Source organism: Serinus canaria, chromosome 1 (assembly GCF_022539315.1).
Source record: "Serinus canaria isolate serCan28SL12 chromosome 1, serCan2020, whole genome shotgun sequence".
Taxonomy (NCBI): Eukaryota; Metazoa; Chordata; class Aves; order Passeriformes; family Fringillidae; genus Serinus; species Serinus canaria.
The window spans coordinates 94,340,800-94,360,947 of record NC_066313.1 but is presented as its reverse complement, the minus strand read 5'-3'; the positions used below and the strand labels follow the sequence as shown (position 1 = coordinate 94,360,947).

The window sequence follows — 20,148 nt, the reverse complement described above, 5'->3', positions numbered from 1 at the left end:
CTCCCGTCCTCACGCTCTCATAAAAACAGCACTGGCACATTTTAGAATTCAGAGCAGCCCTCCCCAGCCCAGCCGCTTTCTTGGCTGGTTTGCTGGGATCTATATATCCAATCTAATTATTTTGATTCCCATTTCCAACCCTATCAGTGGTGCAGTGGTGCAAGAAATCAAAATGCCAGTCTCCTGAATGTGTTAGAACCTAAAAGCTAACAGCTACTCATTTGCAGAGGCATCACTGCACGGCCCAAAGCCCCTGCCACCAGGCAATTTACGTTCAGGGTTCTGGATGTGACTCGAGAGGGGTTTCCCAGCACACCAATACCGAGCATTTCATGTAACATTTCAGATATGCTACAGGTTGTTGCATCATCTTATTTTGTCACAGCATAACTGACCAAAAAAACCCCCAGCAACGCTTTGTTCTAATTTTGTCTCTTTTTAAAGACTCAAGTCCTTCTTCTTTGTTATTTTTTCCTTTGTTTTCTTAAAAGGCAAAAAATAGGATCATACAAGTTTATCTTCCCTTAAGTGATCAGAAGAGAGAGTCAGCAATAATCCTGCCAAAACACACCTACTACCCTCTCAAATCAGGGGGATCATATGTTGCTCAGTAGCTAAATTTCCCTCTGGATCTTTTCTCTGCTTAGACGCTGTGCCCCTCTTGAATTACAGTCTTACTTAGATTACTAGTGCTCAGCACCACCAAAAATATTCCCATTCATTTCTCCAGCTTTTACAAACATGATAACATGATTTGTGTTTAAATATAAGCGTCACCGTTTTACTTTTTTATTATGAATATCATATGTTTGGCAAGCTGTCTGACCTTCCTTATGATGATGAATGCTGCAGCAAACAATTTGCTGTATCTTTAAAGAAATGGCCAATTCAATTACATTATGCCAGAAGCTTTCAAATCCCTCTCTGCCAAATGTCTTTGCTATATCCTGCCACAGACAGGCCATTTGTATTCCAGCACAGTAGGACACTTGTTTTGTTGAAGCACACAGTTCTAGTTAGGTACTATCAACAGAGCAGTATTTCAGCTCTCCAGCTCTGTGCTCCTTCCACCCCCTCTACCCTCGGTTATCAGGATTTCAATTTTACTGACCAAACGTGTATGCATTACTAATTCTGTGCATGAAATGCAGCAGTTATTGATTGCTACAACAAAATACATTAGTGGCCAATTACAGGAGTTCTTGGCAGCAATGGTTATCATTTTAGTGGATTTAATCATTGCACTTAAAGTGAAGCTTGAGATTCCCTTTGAGATTACACCACTAATTGCTTCTGTTTTGCCAGTTACTGCATGAGCTGTTTGCAAAAAGGATCACTAAAGATGCTTTCTAAATATGGGAAAGCAGCAAACAGATGAAGCCTCCTGTAATGAGTGTCCCCCCAGTAAAACCACAGTGTCAATTTATTCATGCCACAATTCTCGTCTACGATTCATATCCCCCCTGTCACCCCGTCTTTCTCTCTCATTTCTTGCTATTTGGGCAGACAGCAGCAATACAGCTGCATTGCTATTCATGTGAATCATGCCACACACTATCATTTATTTATTTGGATACTGAGAATATTACACTGCAAAAATAAAAAAAAAGCTTCCCCCTCTCTTCTGTGTTTGCAGAGAGGATACTACTAATTATTATGAAGATTATGACAGAATGTTTAAATGGTCTTAGACCTTAAAAGGAAAAAAAAACCAAAAAACAACTTAGGCCAACTACATGAATTATTACATGTACAACACCATCCTAATAGGCTTCAATTCTCCAGGAATTCCTAAAAACAAACACTCCCCTCCCAAGGAATTTGTAATATAACAACTTGTTCTTTAAAAGCCTACATCTACATCCAGGTTGCCAGTAGTGATGAATTATCTGGTTTACAGCCTTATAAAGCAAAAGTGTCAATATATTTTAATGCTGAGGCCCCACCTCAGGACTTTGGTACCTTTCAGATGTAGTGATAAACAACTTTCCAAACACGCAAGAAAGGCTTCAGGTGAAACAAAGAGATATAATTGTCATCAACATTTTAGGTCTGACCAAAATAAGTAGACTTTCAAAGACAAAAAGAATGGGGAAGGATTGCAACTACAGTTTTGTTAGCTGAGAACAAGCTATTTTAATCAACAAAATTATTTACATAAATTTGTTTGGCTACTTTTCATTAAAAATTTCAGCTGCTAAAGCTTTCCATTATTCAAACACCACTCTGTGAACAACAAAGAAACACTCAAAAATATAAAAAAAAACCCCAACAATCCTCAATAAAAATTTTCTCATGAGATTAGAAAACTTCCTATGTTTGTCTCAAGAAACACTGACATTTTTAGGATTTCAATAGATGCTAGGTTGATAAAACTTTAATTAGAAACTTAATTGATCTCTGTGAGAGAGATACTGTAGAGAAAGTTTTAAATCCCCAGAGACTCCTACACTATAAACAGCAGAGCATATGACATCTTTAAAAGCTGTCAGAAATCATACACTGTGATTTACCAAAAAAAAAAAAAAAAAAAAAAAAAGCAAACTCTGTGAAATTAACTGCTAAAAGAAGTTGAAAAAGCTTCATCCTACGGTATCAACAGGCTGCAGCACCAGCAGCAGTCAGCTTCACCTCAGCCTCTGAAGAGGGCACAGATAATACCTACCAATCCCTGGGAAAGGACAGAAGCCAGCAGGAGGAGGGTTACATCACTGCTACACTTATCTTGCTTCACGCCCAGATGTAGATTTGCACAAAACCAGGTGATCTTTGCAGAGCAGCAGGAGCAAGGACTGCTGCACACAGGATGCTCTCAAAACCAAGGCCAGTTCATTTTCATGCTTAACAGAGAAAATCTTGCCCCAAGGCACTCAATTTCAAGTCTGAATGAGAAAATCTGTAGGTGATGCGGTAACTACAGTAACTGGCAAATAATAAACTGGGTAAAACACCCAGAGATCAATCTTATATTTATGAAGGAACACACTACACAATGCAATTGGATTATCCCCATTTCTTAGTTCACTAGTTCTCGACTTCTACCTTATTAGAACAATTTTCAAGTACAAAGTAACACAACATTGACACGGTGTCTTTGTCACTACACCTACAGGGCCTTCAGTCCAGCAGAAGGACTGCCTCTTTTGTGTGGGCAAGCTCCTGTCACATGTACATAAGCACAAAATCTAAATTACAATTCCAAGAAGACTTCAATTGTATCTGGAATTTCTAGTGCTGCCTTTTTTAAATGAGGAAACAGGAGCAAATCAGGAGAAGAAAATATTCCCAAAATGAACAGCTGAGTTTATGTAGCACCCAAAATATAAAAGGTTGGGAAATGGCTGCCTTTCATCACTGTCAAGAGCAATAGACTAAAATATGCAGAGTAGGACTGATAACACAGGAAATAAATGAAAACATTTGCTTCATGTAAGTACAGAAGTTAAAAGAAACAAGGCAAAAAAACCTCTTTCAAAGGTCCCTGCTGGATTTAAAACAGAGCTGTTGAGCCTACTGGGATTTCAAAACATGCCACTATCATTTAAGAACACTGAACTTCTCTTCTTTAATAAACCTTACACCTGTTCACTAGTCCAGAGACTTAATTCCTAAAACCATACACAGCGAGTGTAAGGCAAGGAACCAGAACTTCAATGAGAATGGCTAAAACAGGAAAGCAACCAGTTACTGATAGTACAGTCTCAGGCATTATTTGTAATTCACCTAACTGACAAACAAAAGAACGATAATGCTAAATGCTACCATGACATATTTCTTAACGAATTACAAGTCTTATGTGGACATAGCTCACAAAGCCTGGCACATTTTTAGGTTACATCTTTAATAATGAAAGCAATGAGAGACATTTTTGTCTACTACTCTACTGCAGGGATAAACACAATAAATACTCTAGCAAAATGAAATACACTTTTTTATGCAGTGATGTGATGGATATCAATTTGTAAGCTCATGAATGAAGGAGAAAAATATGAATAAACCATGGCACAGATTTGGAATAAACTACACCAGTAACAAGTTTAGACCAGATTAAATTGAGAGACTTTCAGCTGGCAGGTAGAGTTTTCAAAATTTAATGCAGATACCAGTAAGGATATTCAGCTTAGTAAAGCTCTCTAAAACCAAAGATAATTCTTTTAGCATGAGAAATGCCAGTAGGAAGAAAGGCTCCAGCTCCAGCAACTGTTTCAGAAAACTCAATTAACTTGCCCATTTTTAAAACCATGTTACTAGTAGAAAGGAGTTTCATGCTATAGAAAATTTATCTGCTTATTAATATTACTGAATGTCATATTTGAATATGTATGATTAAATAAATGCATTAAATAATAAGTAACACATCAATGTACCTTTTCAACATATAAAATAATTTTTTGCAACCAGAATAATGCTTGGGTTGCCAGGAAAAAAAGCTATGTGGATAAATGGAAAATAGTCTTCCTGCCTTTCAGAAAACTGTGTAGTTTGGGTTTGGGACTGGGGGATTCCAAATACCAAGGAATGTCTACCACATGCCCCATCCAGGCTGATGAAGAATAGCTGTCACTGTCCTGATTTAATGAAAGCAAACCCAATCAAGACAATAGTTTTTGTCTCAAAAAACACTCCTCATGAAATGAGCATTCATCCTTACCAAGACAACCTTCCACGAGGTCATCTTCTAGCCTTCACCCTCTGATGACCTCATATTTAACCTGGCCTGACCTTCAGCTCTGCTGAGTCTCAGTTCCTTACTATGATTACAAACCAGCAAGATCAAGTTAAGCTTTAAAAAACTCAGACATTAGTCTGAAGATAAATAACTGCAAAGGCAAAACATCAAAATACCAAGAATCCTTTTTATGAGCTATGTTTCATTCTGTGGAGACTTCAAGGGTAGCAATAAAAACAAAACGTACTGCAAAGCACTGAAGGCTCTACAGCCCATTCCCTCCCTTGCAGGTACCCGACCACTTCTGGTCTTTGTCAATTCAAAAGCCAAAGTATTGCCTAAAGTTACAACTGCAATTAGGCATGGAGATGCTGAAAAATATTTCAAAGTCTTAACATTTTGTAAAGCTGATTTCCACTAAGTATTCACTTACTCAGGTGCAAGAACAGTCAAGGTCCCCAGTTTGCCCCAGATTTTCCCTTCAGGCCAGTTCTATCCTTAGGTACCTGTGCACAACAAAAAGAAACAAATAAAAAATTAATTTACATTACTCCTCATAAGCTCATGTCTTGATTATATCAACTTTTATGGCCTCAATTTAAAAATTCAGATCTCCAGTTTTTTTCACAGGATTATTTCTCATCAATATGATTAACCTGAAGCAAACTCAAAGCTGTTTTCCCCATGTAAAAAACTGGGTTTTATTTGACCACTATATATATATATATATATATATACATACATACATATATATATATATATATATATATATATATATATACATATATATATATATATATATATATATATATATATTTAGATTTACCATGACCCTAAATGAAAGAGTTTTCTGTAAGAAAACTCATGTAAATTCAACCTAATAGATGGTGGGATTGGATGGTTTAGGTATATTTCATCACTTGTTTTTAGGAGTATAAACACAGAGCACACAGTTAAGCCTTTGTTAGCCATATATTTAAACTACCTTAAAGCTGTTAACATGTGACAAGCAAATCCTACGTATTCAATTACTGCTTCAAAAATTGAAAGAAGGTTCGTGTACAGGTGCACTGTCACTTAGTTAAGGAGCTCAAAAAATAGTTATTCTTTCTCCTGGCACTAGTATGAATTAAAAAAACATTTTCAAAATGTGCCATTCAACCATATGGAACCAATTTTTGCAGACATATGGAGCGCCAATTAAATAAGTGTGGTTTGCTGACACAAAAGTCCACCTGCACGTATTCAAATTTTCCAGAATTAGACCATCTAATTTAGAGCAGCCCATTTAACAGTAAGAGAGTAGAAAAGCAATGTATTTGATATGACACAACCTCTGTAACCAGCCTCCTTAAATAGCAATTGCAGCCTTACTTTTGACCATGGTAAGGACATAATCAGATAAGATTGAATTAGCTCCCCTAAAATACAGCTCCAATTACATCAGATCAAAAGAAAATAATGTATTGTCTTCTCCATTATGCAAGTAAATATATAACTGGGAAATTAAGCAAGGTAAAATTTTTCAAATAAGATTTTACCAGAAGTCAACAGAAATTTAAAAAGTGACTGTAAGCATACTTCCTAGATTTTTCTAGGTTTTTTGCACATATTTTCCCACAAGAAATGTACGGAAAGCATGCTGTTTAAAGAAACAGAAGTCAATAAGCTATATACACACATCAACACCCTAAATAAAACCCTAATATAAGATAGGTATCATCCAATGACATGGAAACTAACAAATTTTTAAGGTAAGCTCTTCAGAAGGTTTTTTCTGGTTTTTTTTCCCCAAGGATTTGCAGTTAATTGGGCACCCTTTTTCAAATCTAGTTTGTCTGACTTTGTATTAGGTGAAAATGCACAGGTTTTTTTTTCCACAGAACCCCAACCTCATTCAGTGAACACAGTAGCTAGAAGAGAGTCATGAAACTCTACCCAGTGGCTGCATTCCACATTGTCACAGCACAGCTCGACACACTCACTGCTCCAGGTTACCCTGTGCTGTGCAGAACAGCATTCTGAGGACAGAAATGCCCATTCTTGGACAGAGCTCCCTTTGGTGCTGCCAGGTAACAACACACCCGTGCCAAGGGCATCATGTGATCCCAGAGACAAGAAAACTTCAGAATAGGGAGCATTACAAACTCTGCTGTTCAACCAGGTTCCTAAAACTCATTTTTTCAGAGTATTTAGCTTTCTATAATACCTTAACTAATTTCCTGGAGAAACTGTATCCACCTAGTTTCCTAATTAAGGTGACACACATCTCCCCTCACTTGTGAGCTGCCCCATTCACTATCTGTCTTAGGGGTTTCTACAACAAATAAAAGCAGATTTCCAGAATCCTGTCCTTTGCTGCAGTCTTCATTCACATCTGTTCCACTTGGAAAGACCATAAAGTTCTGAGATCATAATGCAAATGTCCAGGGGAGCTCAGTTAACATAATTTATGCAATCTTAATTCTGTGCCTTCCCAGCTTTGCAGGACTTACTCGTAGCCCTTTACTCAAGGCAGCTTTCTGAGCTTGGTTTTTTTTAAGACAGTAGCCATTGAAATGGAGAAACTCCATCCTGCTCAATACAGATATTCAGTCTTCCTCAAAACTTCTCATCCAAGCCTTATTATTGCCAGTCCTGTGGACATGTGCTACTGCCCCATCCACTCTTGTCCTCAGGCTCAGTTTCCTATCTGGGATCCCAGTCCTGACTCTCTGCCTCCTTTCAGAGACCACTTCATTCTCAACCACCTCATTATACAATACATTGCTCCCACCCTCTAAGCAGAGTTCCATTAGTTTCCAGCTCTCCTGTACCAGCATTCCTTTCCATCTCTCAGCTTTCTGCACCCTTCACAGATCTGTTCATGTTTCCATATCACTTTTCACCTTCCAATGTTTTTCCCACTTCTTTACTCCCCCACTCACTTCCTTTGCTTCCCTCTTGCCCTGGCAGCTTCCAAATTTCTTCTCCACAACTAACTCCATGTGTTTTCCTGGTTCCTACACAGTCTTTGTGATTAGCATGCCACAGCCACGGCTGCTACCCTTTGTGCAGAACTCACTTCTAATGACGGGTGTTTAAGAGATCTGTACAAGGGCTAATGAGCAGGAACACTTAATTTCAGGATCCCAGAAGAACTGGGGCAGAAGAAAAGCCAAAGCAGCAGTGAAGAAATAGAATGTTAGGCATTTAAATACCTCACTAGACACCTATACATTTAGATGTCAAGGCAGCTGTATGAAGGCTTTGTGGACTGTAGCTACTTCTGTCTTGTTGTTAGATTAACACCATCCACTCTTTTAAATTTGAAAACAAAATGCTTCTACAATGAACCACAATAAAGTTACTTAGAGTCTAAGTCTCAGCCTAAACTCTATCTACATCTAAGTTAACAGCAAGTTATGTATACTTCTTTAAAATATTTTTTCCTAAGAGAAAACAGCCCTTGATTCAATCAAATATATTAAGAACCGTGGGGGAGGGGGAAAGGGGTTTTAATTAAAAACAGGGTTTTCTTGGCACTATTTACCAAGGATAAGTGTTCTTAATATTATTCTACAGAAGAAAGTAGACTGCAGCATACCTTCATCTATTTTTGCCAGAAAGTATGAGCAAACCAAAGACATCTTCCTATCCTGTCTCAAAATTCCCTGCCTTTGGTGTGTGGGTGGGTTAAGAGCCCTTAGGCTGAATTTAGGATGATTTTAGAATACTACAGAATACCAGGTTGGAAATGACCTCTTGAATTGTCTGATCCAACGTTCCATGGCAGAACCACAGTCTAGGTAAGATGGCCCAGCACCCTGTCCAGACAAATCTTAGAAGTTTCCAATGCTGAGGAATCCACAGCTTCCCTGGGGATATTATTCCTACAGCTGATTGTTCCCATTATGAAAATCAGCACCTCACCAAGAGTAACTTTCAATCATTATCCTTCATCTTTCCATAGCATTCCTTGTAAAAAGGGATCTCTGCATCCACTGAGCCTTCTTTGCAAAGACTGGACAAACTCCATTCTCTCAGCCTTTCCTCACATGGCAGGTCCCCAGACCTTTGCCCATCCTTGTGGCCCCTCTCTGGACCCTGCCCAGCCTGTCCCCAGGTTTTTGCACAGCGGGGACCAAAAGTGAGCACAGCACTTCAGCTGTGGCCTGGCAAGCACAGAGCAGAGTGGGACAATGACTTTTACCTTATCTCTGCTGGTGATTCCCCTGTTGCTGCAGCCCAGCATCCTGCTGGCATCCCTTGCCACAGCAGCACTGTTCTCTCACACGGAACCCACTGCCCACCAGAATACCTACTCCCTTTCCATGGAGCTGCCTCCCAGGTGGGTGGATACCAGCCTGTGCTGCACTCCTGGATTATGGACAGACTCCTCCTATGCCACGACTGTGTTACTGCTACTGTGGCCATTTATTAAGATCATACTTAATGAGTACAAATGAATGATTCAGTGCTAGAAGATTTCTGCTGAAGAGAAATTTTTATTACGTTTTGGTTCTTCCAATATTGAATCTAAAAAGAAAAAAATACCTCCCTGATTTAACTGAAAAAAATCCTGCAGAATAGTTACTTTTTTATATTTAAATAACAAATTATCAAAAATATTTAGGTACACTACAACAACATAACCTTCCCAATATCTTTTTTGTGTCCAACAAAAAAATGCTAAGTATAAATTTAATATCATTAATGAACATAGTATTTACAAATAAATCACCCATTCCTCTTTTGAGCCACACTGAGTTAAGCACACATTCATGCTAAAGTGGTGTCTAATTATCTTTATTTGATCCCAAAGCAACAGGGAAATAAAAGTGTTCAAAATACTTGGATCTTGCTGATAAGCACTCAAGATTGAAACATATGTGTTAGAATAATGCAAGATGGTATTTTTTCTTATTTCTTCTGAAGAGGTCTCAAACAGTCACATGAATATATTTAATTCATAGAACTGCTTGTTCTTCCACTTCTTATATTTCCTGCTGGTGTTGAAGGCAGAAAGAGATTTAGTTATCCTGACTCCCATCCCTAGTATTGCCTAACCCAGGAAATTCACCACTGTCACTTCCCATGGAGAAAGGAGGGCAGTCAATATGAATCATGCTCTGGGAACTGGGCTTCAAAACCTAACTAATGCAATGACTACAACTCATACAGAAGCTAATTATCACTTGTGATCTGAGGCATTACTCCAGAGTTGGCACTCTGAGTATCCTATTAATCAGTATAGTCAAATGGGTTTGCTAGCTAGGATAACAGGAAATTATTAACACAGCTATTAGTGGTAGATTGATTCTGAATTAAATAAAGAACAAAAAAACCAACACATGCACAACACGAAACCCCTCAAAATACAAAAAACTCACCAGTAAACTGATCAAAAAGTAATAGAACAACTCTAAGTACTTGTCTCCTTTTATTTTAGGAAATATTTTTCTCTGACTTTTTCCTCTTCCTCACAAGTTCCTGGCATCCCTTGTACCACGGTGTTTATATTCTAGTTTCCATCACCAGTGACATGAAAAATACACTTAGTTCACACCCACACACAGGTCCTTGCCAGAAAGCTCGAGACAATAATTTACAAAAGAAGGTCCGTCATTTCCCCCCAAAAACCACAAGTACCAAGACAAGAATCACCCCTTTCCCCAACTCATCAAAATCTAAAGCGCCTGTGCATCCCCAGAGCCTGCAAGAAGAAGGAAAATAATGATTCTTACCATCTAATGGTGTCCTGACATGGAAAATTTACCATTTTAATGGTGACAGAATCGTACAATGAACTAGTTTAAATCTTCCACGAAAGGGTCTGGTGGGGAGGGTTTGGCAATAAAAAGGATTTTTGCTTAACAATCTTTATCCAAAAGAATCCCAGCTCACCTCAGAACATCCCTCTTTATAGAGCAAGCAGATTTTAGCATCATCACTACAGCTGTCACAGTCTGGCTGGTGCCAGTTAACTTGGTCACACAGGTAAGTCCTAGAACATTCTGGGATTATACTTTATACAGCCTACAGCCAACATAGTTAACATTTCTTTCATCCTTGAGCTTCACACTTCAGAGAGGTGAGAGAGAGAGGAGGTGTTGATACTTTCAGGAACCACTAATTACAGGAATTCATTGTGAAGGGCATTGCTAGAAAGTAATAGAGATGTTTAAATATAAGCAGTTGCTGTCACACAACTGTCCATGAAAGGTTTCAGTGCATTCTTCCACCCAGACTGATGATCCATAAGGTGTTGAACAGAAAGAAATTTTCCACAGTATAAGTCCCTTCAAGTAAAACATAATCTCTAGCACATTTTTTGTGTTTGATCTCAAAGTAAATTATAAGTCAGATCCATTTTAACAGTTTAATGTAAATGTTATGGCCAGAAGTTTTGAAAGATTTGCTATTACATTCAGTCAGACAAGCAGAAGTATAGTCTTCTGAACTCAGTTCATTTTTGAAAGAGAATTCATCCTGAATGGGAGCTACTGCTTTTTTATGGTACAAAATAAAAGTGACATTCAACTGGCCTCAATTATAACATTAATGATCTACTCAAAGTTATTTGTCTCCTTTTGAAATATGTGTAAAACCACATGGCAAGTTACTAGTAGAAGCAGGAACAATATCCTACTTTACTAGTTCTCTTCCTTGAGAGTACACCACTGCCCAAGAAGGTATGTTACAAATACCCAGGCTTACATTATAGCCATTCCCTAAGACATTTTTTAATGACAATAATCACATAAAGCATAGAGCCTTTTCACAGCCAACTGAATGTCTGGTGGTGGCCTGAGCCTATCAACACCAGGAAGTTATATATTACTTTTTTATCTGGCCCTGCAATTAGACACTGAAAAGAGACCTTCTCTTTAAATCCTGTCTGGAATAAAATCTAGAAATCTGTAGCCCATCCTTATCAGTCACTTTTTCACTTACTAATTTAAGAACAACACTTCCTCCTGTTGCACACTTACCAGGAAGCAGCTATGCCATGAATATGTTATAAATACTATGCTCCTCTCAGGCTGCAGCTTTCTGAAAAAAACAAGACAACCTAATGGAAGCACATATTTTTCTTTGCTTCCTGCCCACATTCTGGTTACCTAATACCAAATTTAGAGCTTTTGAAAGAATTTCACATCTCATTTTGCTTTTGTAGTTCCCTCCCTGAATCTGAGGTCATTGATGACATGCTGACTTCCCTGCAAGTCTACTTTCTCACAGAAAGGCCAAAAATGCAAAGGCAGAGTGATAACCAAACTGCAAGACATCATTGAGAACGGTTCTTCTGAGCTACAGGAGGTGACAAATTACTGAGAAACTTCTCTGCACCTAACAGTACAGTTTCAGCAGCAGAAAGAATGCTACAGCTCCACTGGACCACCAACCCAGCACTCCACTGTGCCTCAGCACAGCTCAGAGACACGGGATGACCCTTTCAGGATGAATGTGCAACTGCAGGCAACCACATGATGAATGTTCAGCTCTGCAGTTTCCACTGTGTACCTAAACCCCATAAACCGCTTCTCAATACCCTACAAAAGGCAAAACAGCTATAAGAAAGGCTACAATTGTACTACAGCTTTACAACTTGCTGTTTTCTATGTCTTTGCAATAGCTGCATGTTTTTAGTAATTGCTAAGTAGCAACTTCTCCTAAATGATCACGGTAAGTGGACCGTGTTTAACACAACAAAAAATGAACAAAAATATCTCTTGTGTGTTCCCTTTCCTGAGGGGATCCATTCATCCCTGACCCCAGATCCAGTAATTTGTTCCATGGTGAATGTTAGAAGGTGAGGACTAGAACAGGACAAGTAAAATACATTGTTATTAAAGAGTTATTAAAAGGTTTGGAAGAAATGCAGAAAAAGCATGTTTCTCTTATCCACTAGCAACCACTGGAAAGACTGAAACATGTTGTTAATTCCAAATAAATATAATCAAAAGAAGCAGCTTCAGTCTCCCTTCAGACCCCTTGAAGACCTCAATACTTCAAATCCAAAGACTCATCTCATAACTTAACTTTCTACTGTCATTCCAGAATAAATCTCCTGTGCAGCTTACTCAACTGTCTTCACACCTGCTCCAATCCAAGTCCATCTTTCTGCTCACTGCAAAGGATCATTGGACACAACATTACAAATGAGGTCTCAGGGAAGGTTTTAGGAAATGCTATTAGCATTTCTCTCTCCCCTACAAAAGTATCATGGCTAATGCACTGCAGAAGCACATTAGACTCACAGCAGCATCACACTGGTGGCTTAGAGCCATCTTGGTGGCATTATCACAGCACTTTACCTAATTCAGACTGCTACAACCATTAAATCATCTACACAACCTCCTATGATCTTAACAGATGTTCTTCTCAGTTTAGATATTTGCATATTGAGATAAAGATAAGCGTGACCTGTCTCAGACAAGGCACTGAGGGCTTGCAGAGCTGAATTAGCAACTGAGACTTTCAGGTTCTTAACCCTAAATATACACCTCTGAACTCCAGCAGCAAGCAGATGAACTACACAGTGCACAGTAACAAGCACTCCCATACTCCACACCAAATACCTCAAAAATCATTTCCAAATGGATGGTTCTACATGGCCACTTGTCCACCACACCAGCCTGCTGAGGGGCCACACAGAAGATACCCAGAAAGGCCAAACCTCCACCTACTTTGTCTCTGACCTCAGCCAGCTGAAAGTGCCTTTTTGTGGCAATTCCATTCAGACAAGTCACTAGGTGCTAGGCCACCTCCTCTCACACACACTTGCTCTTAGCTGCCAGAGTAAAAGCTGTCCTGTGATAACCACTTCTGCAGAAACTCAAATCAACACTGATATATTCTCCTGAAAAATGTGTACAGGATTCTGAGTTTATAATTTGAATGCTCTTTTTGTTCAACAGTTTAGATCATACTGGAAGTGTCAGTCTCCTGGTTTTACAAGAAGAAGGCATAGAAAACCTAAAAATGCAGGAGCACAAAGTCAAAGAATCATCACAGACAAAAGGACTAAATGGTTGGTACCAAAGAGCTTTGCCTATGCAAGTCAGGAGGTTTTGGCTACTCACATCATAGTGTTAGTTTCACTATTACAACCAAATACTCCCAAAAATCCTTTATTTGTGGAAAGTTTGCCCAAAACATGAACATTACTAGAACTAGACAAAACAAGAACTACTTTCCCTTAATGCTCAGGATCTCTTATTTGCCAAGAAATGCCATGAATGCTTTACAGTCACATTCCAAAAAGTATTTTTTCTACCAAGCAACTAGCAGAGCCAGAACTGTCCTGTGAGCTAAGGACATGGGAGCTTTTTTCTATAAATAAAGCAAGCATTCTAGTCAAGCAGAACACCACCTTCTCAGAAAATAAATATCTTAGCTACACTCAAACCTGGTTTCTCTTTTTCACTCGTTATCACATATATACCTTAATCATTTCCTGTTTAGATCCAGCTTCACAGAGCAACCCACTGCTAGTTCTGGAAACAGCTCAGAAATAGCTAAGGCAGACAGGATAACTTCTGCCAATAGCCCATGGTGTAGAATTCAATGTTTATAAAATTAAATACTGCAGCTGTACACTACCTCAGAGAAACTGTAGACAACTCTCTACAATGCTTCCACAGATGAAATATGTACCTTCCAGATGTTTATGTTTTCAAAGCACTTTCATGCATCACTGAAGGAAGGTATGGACCAGAAGCAACTGAATTGGCATGGCCCAGCATGTTACTGCTGGCCAGCTGAGCTGAGTCAGCTACAAGAGGAGGTAGATACTCTTCACAGCTACCTCACTGCCCAGCAGCAGTGAGGGGAAAACCTGTCCATGCTGGCTTAGGTTTCATTTTACAACAGAAGTGATGAAAATCCATCCTACAGCCAGTTCTCCCAAGGCTGATCATGACCCACCTCATACAAAACTGCAGCACCACTCAGCATTCTATTAAACTGCATTAGTGTAATTTGTCCCAGCTTGCAAAGATGGTTTTCTATCCTCTGTGCTCATTAGCAGGATCTGAATGTATCAGTTTGGCCCTTTGATAAAGGAAAAGGTTATGCTTCCCTGAAACTGCAGATAAATATCAGGCACAATTCTGGTGAGGTTCCTGGTCCATGACATCTGGAATATAAAATACACATACTTTTGACTGAGTGCATGCTTGACTTATACTGACTAAAAGTAAGGAATCTTCAAACCAGGACAAATATTTCCTGGTGTTTGCAGTTGGGATCTATATACATGATATTTATATATCAAAATTTCAGTATCCATGCAACAGATACTACTAATACTAAACATCCATACTGACAGATACTAACATGAATACATCCTACTATCCATACCAGCAGATACTACTTTTAACTTCTAATATGGAATATCCATGCAGAAAACTAGCAGCATATCCAGAAGAATTCAAAATTCACTTCTATCTGAACACAAATGTATGTATCTCTTTTAAAGACCCATCAGTAAAATCCACTCACATTCCTAACTGGAAAAATATATGTGTCAAGATGCATTTGTAAATAAGGCATACAGTTTGCATGTATACAGATTCTGAGATCTCTGTACGTATAAGTACAAAAAAGAAGCATCACAGTTTGCAAGCAAAAATGAGCAGGCAGCGTTTCAAACTGACAATGTGATATGGTGTTATCAGGAAGGACAAGAATTACAGTGATTTACAGTAAATTACCCATACTGGCCAGGGATAATACACAGTTATGAGACTAAATTAAGGAAGTTTGCACTGCTGCCTTATGGTGCTTGATCTTTCAATTAATGTCTCAAGAATACTGAATTATCTATATCTGAGCAGTGTTTTTGATGTTAGCATGAAAGAAAGAGGTTTTTCAGTCTCAAGAATACTGAATTATCTATCTCTGAGCAGTGTTTTTGATGTTAGCATGAAAGAAAGATGTTTTTCAAACCACAACACACTTGGACAAATTCTGATCAATACTTCCATTTCTAGTCACTAGGTCCCCCTCACTCCTTCTGACTAACCTTGCAACTTTACTTTTTAATCTCTATATCCAAATTGTCAAAAAAAAAAAAAAAAAAAAAGCATAAGCCCAGCACAGAGCCTATGCTTACATTAGCAAGCCTAATGCCCTTCAAATCCAGGGAATCTAAAGCTCCTAAACATATGTTTATCTACAGCACACTCCTGTGTAACACTGAAGAGTATCCTGCAATTAATGTATTTTGTAAATGCAGTGTGCATATACACATATGATGTGAAAGTACAGATCTAACACAGGACAAGGTCTCAGCATATGCAGATGCCAGGTGGGATAATAACCTGCAAACCAGAAACAATATGGCCATAAAAAGGAAGAAAGAAACTACAGGAGGAGCACTCAAAACTTTTATGAGTGGTATTTTACCAGGTTTGCTAAGAACACAACTTCACTAATGATTTTGGCTTGAGTTTCCTAACTTTGATAAATTTACAGTAAACTAAATTTATTGAGAAGATCAAAAGCAAAACACACAAGACCAAAATTACTTCCTTCAGTTTACTCTCTTGAATTTTGCATCAAAGCAGCAGCACAGCAATTAAAATTTCCTAATACTACTCATTCCACAAAGACCCACTGAAGTTCTCCACACAAAGTAACCAGCTGGCCACACTGAGCAGTGGACTACCTACTAGATCTCCCATCATTTTTAGGACTTTTTTGACATCCTAGTGGAATTATTCAGTGTTATCAAGTAAATTCATCACAGAATGGGTAGGGTTGGAAGGGACCACTGGCAGGGACATCTGATTCAACAGGATTATGTCCAGATGGTTCTTGAATGCCTCCCATGATGAAGACTCCACAACCTCTCTGGGCAACCTGTTCCAAGTGTGTGGTCACTTGCACAGTAAAGAAGTTCTTCTTCATGTTCAGGTGGGAGTCCTGCATTTCAGTTTTTGCCCACTGCCTCTTGTCCTACTGCTTGGCACCACCAAGCAGAGTCTGGCTCTGTCCTCTTGACACCTCCCTGCAGATACTGATAGACATTGTTTAGGTCCCCTGTCGATTGTCTCTCCTCAAGGCTGAACAGAACCAGCCCTCACAGCCTTTCCTCATAACAGGCTCCTGTCCCTTAATCATCTTTGTTGCCCTCCATTGGACCAGCTCCAGGAGCTCCATATCTCTCCTGTGCTGAGGAGCCCAGAACTGGACACAGCACTCCAGATGTGGCCTCACCAGGGCTGAGCAGAAGGGCAGGATCACCTCCCTCTCCCTAACCCTCTCAGGATCCTATGGACCTTCTTGGCCACAAGGACACACTGCTGGCTCATGGACAGAAGGTTGTCCACCAGCACCCCCAGGTCCTTCTCTCCAGAGTTGCTTTTCAGAAGGTCACTCCCAGTCTGTACTGGCGGAGAAGATTGTTCCTCCCCATGTGCAGGACCTGCCTTTGCTGAATTCCAGGCAGTTCTTCCCTGCCTATCTCTCCACCCTGTCACTGTCCTGAAGGGCTGCACAGCACCCTGGGGTATTGGCCACTCCTCTCACCTTTGTGCCCTCAGTGAACCTGCTGAGGAGGCATCTCCCCTTCATCCAAGCCACTGAAGAACAAGTTATACAGCAGTGAACCTTGTGGGACACCATCATTTACAGCGAGGCACCACTGGCTCCAGGTTGTCACAGGTGACACTTGGCAAGGCTGCCCACACCCAGAGTTGGAAACCAAACCGTGCTGAACATCCACACCAAGCAGACTGAGTTCTTAGGAACACAACCCAGCTGAGTACAAGGAAATACACTCAAAGTACAGGGGATTCTCCACAGAACAGAGTACCCTATATTTAGCACATGAAGTTGGTTGTTGAGATACGAAGTTACAGCTTTGTTGAAAGATCTGTAGAAATATTTGCATTACATAGAAACTGAGTAACTCCTAATATGAATTTGCTGGACCTAAATACCTGATACTATTACTGAGCCAAATGGTGTCAAGTATTAAACAAGGCTAATATCATTAAAAGCAAAAAGTATCAGTGTGAAAGAAAAAACATTATTGTGATACAATTTTTTATTACTCCTGCAGGACCTACTAATGAAGGGATTTTGTTTTTCTTTAAAGGTAATTTTAATCTATGTTTTATTTAATAGACTCCGATGGTGCATATCAGAATAAACTGCCCCATCAAAGCCTATGAAAATTGGTCTAGATACAAGAAGAGGAGCATTCTGCATAGTAAGACCTCTGAGAAAGGCTTTTAAAAGAAACACTTTGGAGAGTTCTTATTTTCTCTGATAAGACACATGGGAGTGCTTTCATTGAAGTAATTCTTTATATAAAGGTAAAAAATATTTTAAAGCTCAGAATTGTCAGACACCTTCGCACTTCTAAGAGCCAATGATTCCACTTAAAGATTTCTTACTATATGCAGTGAACCACTGTTCACCTCAGCAATCTCCATGTCAGTAAAAATCCTTATCTCTGAAAATTTCTTGCGTGCTTTGCTGTTTGCAGGATTAGATTTTTGATTTGCAGCTACCAGACATATGAGTCAAATATCTCTTAAAAAAAAAAAAAAAAAGAAAAAAAAAGGCCAGAAAAGATTATGTTATCTACTTAGAGCAACAGGAAAATCATGCAAGATACTAATATTTACTTAAAGACATCTACGCCTTTCTGATGATCAGGCATGCTAAATAAAGTTTACATCCCAATTATCCTAAATATCAATATAACAATAAAACAACCTATGCTATCTGAAAGAGCTATGACTCCATGCAATAACAGTAAAACATTTCTTACAGGTATGAAGTTCACTGCAAATGTTGTAAAGAACTGGATATACCCCCAGGGAGCATTAAAAAGGAGAGCCTTCCAATTTTCCTGAAACATGACCTGTACCAGCGACCAGCACTCAGACACTGCTCTGAGTCAATTCCACCCAGACCAATATTAAGTTGAGATGAGTCCACTCTAAGTACCAAAAGAGAGTAAGAAAATGAGTCAATGTATTGTTCTGGGGTACACTCTCTTCAGATGGGGAAAGGCAAACATGAGAGAGCAGAAAGACTCCACTCCAAATTACAGCAGGATACCCACGCATTTCAACATACCCAGAACACTGGAATTTTTCAAGGGAAACTTACTGGAGGTAAAAGCAATCACCAATGACATGATGGTTTTTTCATTTAAATTACTTCTTTCAAAACTTTTTAATATTTTAGAGTACTATTTTTAATACCTTTTTTCCAGTTTGGATGCTCATCTTTTAACTTCCCTCCTTGAAAAGACAAAGGAAGAAAGGAAAGTGCTTAGAAAAAAGGTAAGACAGAAATTGAAATCAGGGGTCTAAGTAGTCTATCCTTTTAAGTTCAAGCAAATTAAATTATTTTTCTATCTTAAGCCATTTTATTCTTTGCAGCAAGTCTTTTTGCACGTTGTCAAAAACAGCCCTTATCAAAATATTTGCAATTTAACAGTCACATTGACCCTGTGCAGTTTGAAGGAAAGAGGAGGTGAGCTGACTTCTGTGCAACACAAAAGTCAAGACTCTAACTATGCCTGCAAAAGTCAAACAGAAGACAGAAAAGTATAACCAGTTTTGAAACCACAAGGTGATCTTCACCTTAAAGAAGGTGCTTGCACCATGGTTAAGATCTTACTGGGCAAATAGAAATGGAGAATTTCCCATGATTTCTTATGCTCAGCTTTCCACACATTTTTGTCAGTATAGCATAAAGTCTTTGTCTGTTAAATCCCTCTCCAGAGCTGCTGCATAACTCCAGTGACTTCAGGTCTCACTGTGGCCACCAGTTGAGATGAACTCTCTTGCAATGAGTCACAGTTTATCCTCTGACCTACTCTGACAGCAGGTGGTTGAGCCCTGCAAAACACTGAATCAATTGCCATTCATTTCCTATCAGCTCTTCAGAACAGAAGTAAAGCCCAGGAAAGTATCTGGAGAGAAAATGCAGATTCAGTCACAATGGTCATGAATTAAGAACCAAAAGTTTACTGAGAAAGGCAACCTCCCAGATAAAAGTGGTTCTGTTAACACTATACATGAAATGAGCACTGCTTTACATATTTCAGTGACATTGTTGCTCAAGACATGGTATGTGTTTATACAGAACCAGTTGAATCCCAAATGGAAAGGGAAATGAGAGGTACTTGTAAACATCATTAACACTACTGGCTTTAGCATAATTATAGACTTCATGAAAGTGCTAGTGGATTCTGACCAAAAGAGCTTTTGTTTTCAGATCAGGCCAAGTTAAGAGCATATTTTTGTCTCACAACAACATAAATATTGCATGTGCATTCCTGTATTTAGCCATCTTATGCAACAGAGGTTAAAAGAAACAGGTAAATATTGTCCGTAAATGAATAATTTTCTTGCCTTTGGCATAAAAATAAGCCAAAAGAAGCCACAGTGGAGAAGGGGAGGAAAAGAGTTTTCCTCTTTCCATCATTTAATCCTTTTCTTTCTTTTCCTAGTACAAGCCTTGAC

At 38.9% G+C, this 20,148-nt stretch overlaps 1 protein-coding gene across 1 annotated transcript in view; it reads right to left on the bottom strand.

Moving 5' to 3' along the window:
- Positions 1-20,148, bottom strand: part of TBL1X (transducin beta like 1 X-linked) — a 194,100-nt gene that overhangs the window by 134,021 nt on the left and 39,931 nt on the right. Inside the window, exon 2 of the mRNA XM_009089642.4 lies at positions 5,103-5,175. The gene's annotated coding sequence lies outside the window, so the exon portion shown is untranslated. The remainder of the gene's footprint in view (positions 1-5,102; positions 5,176-20,148) is intronic.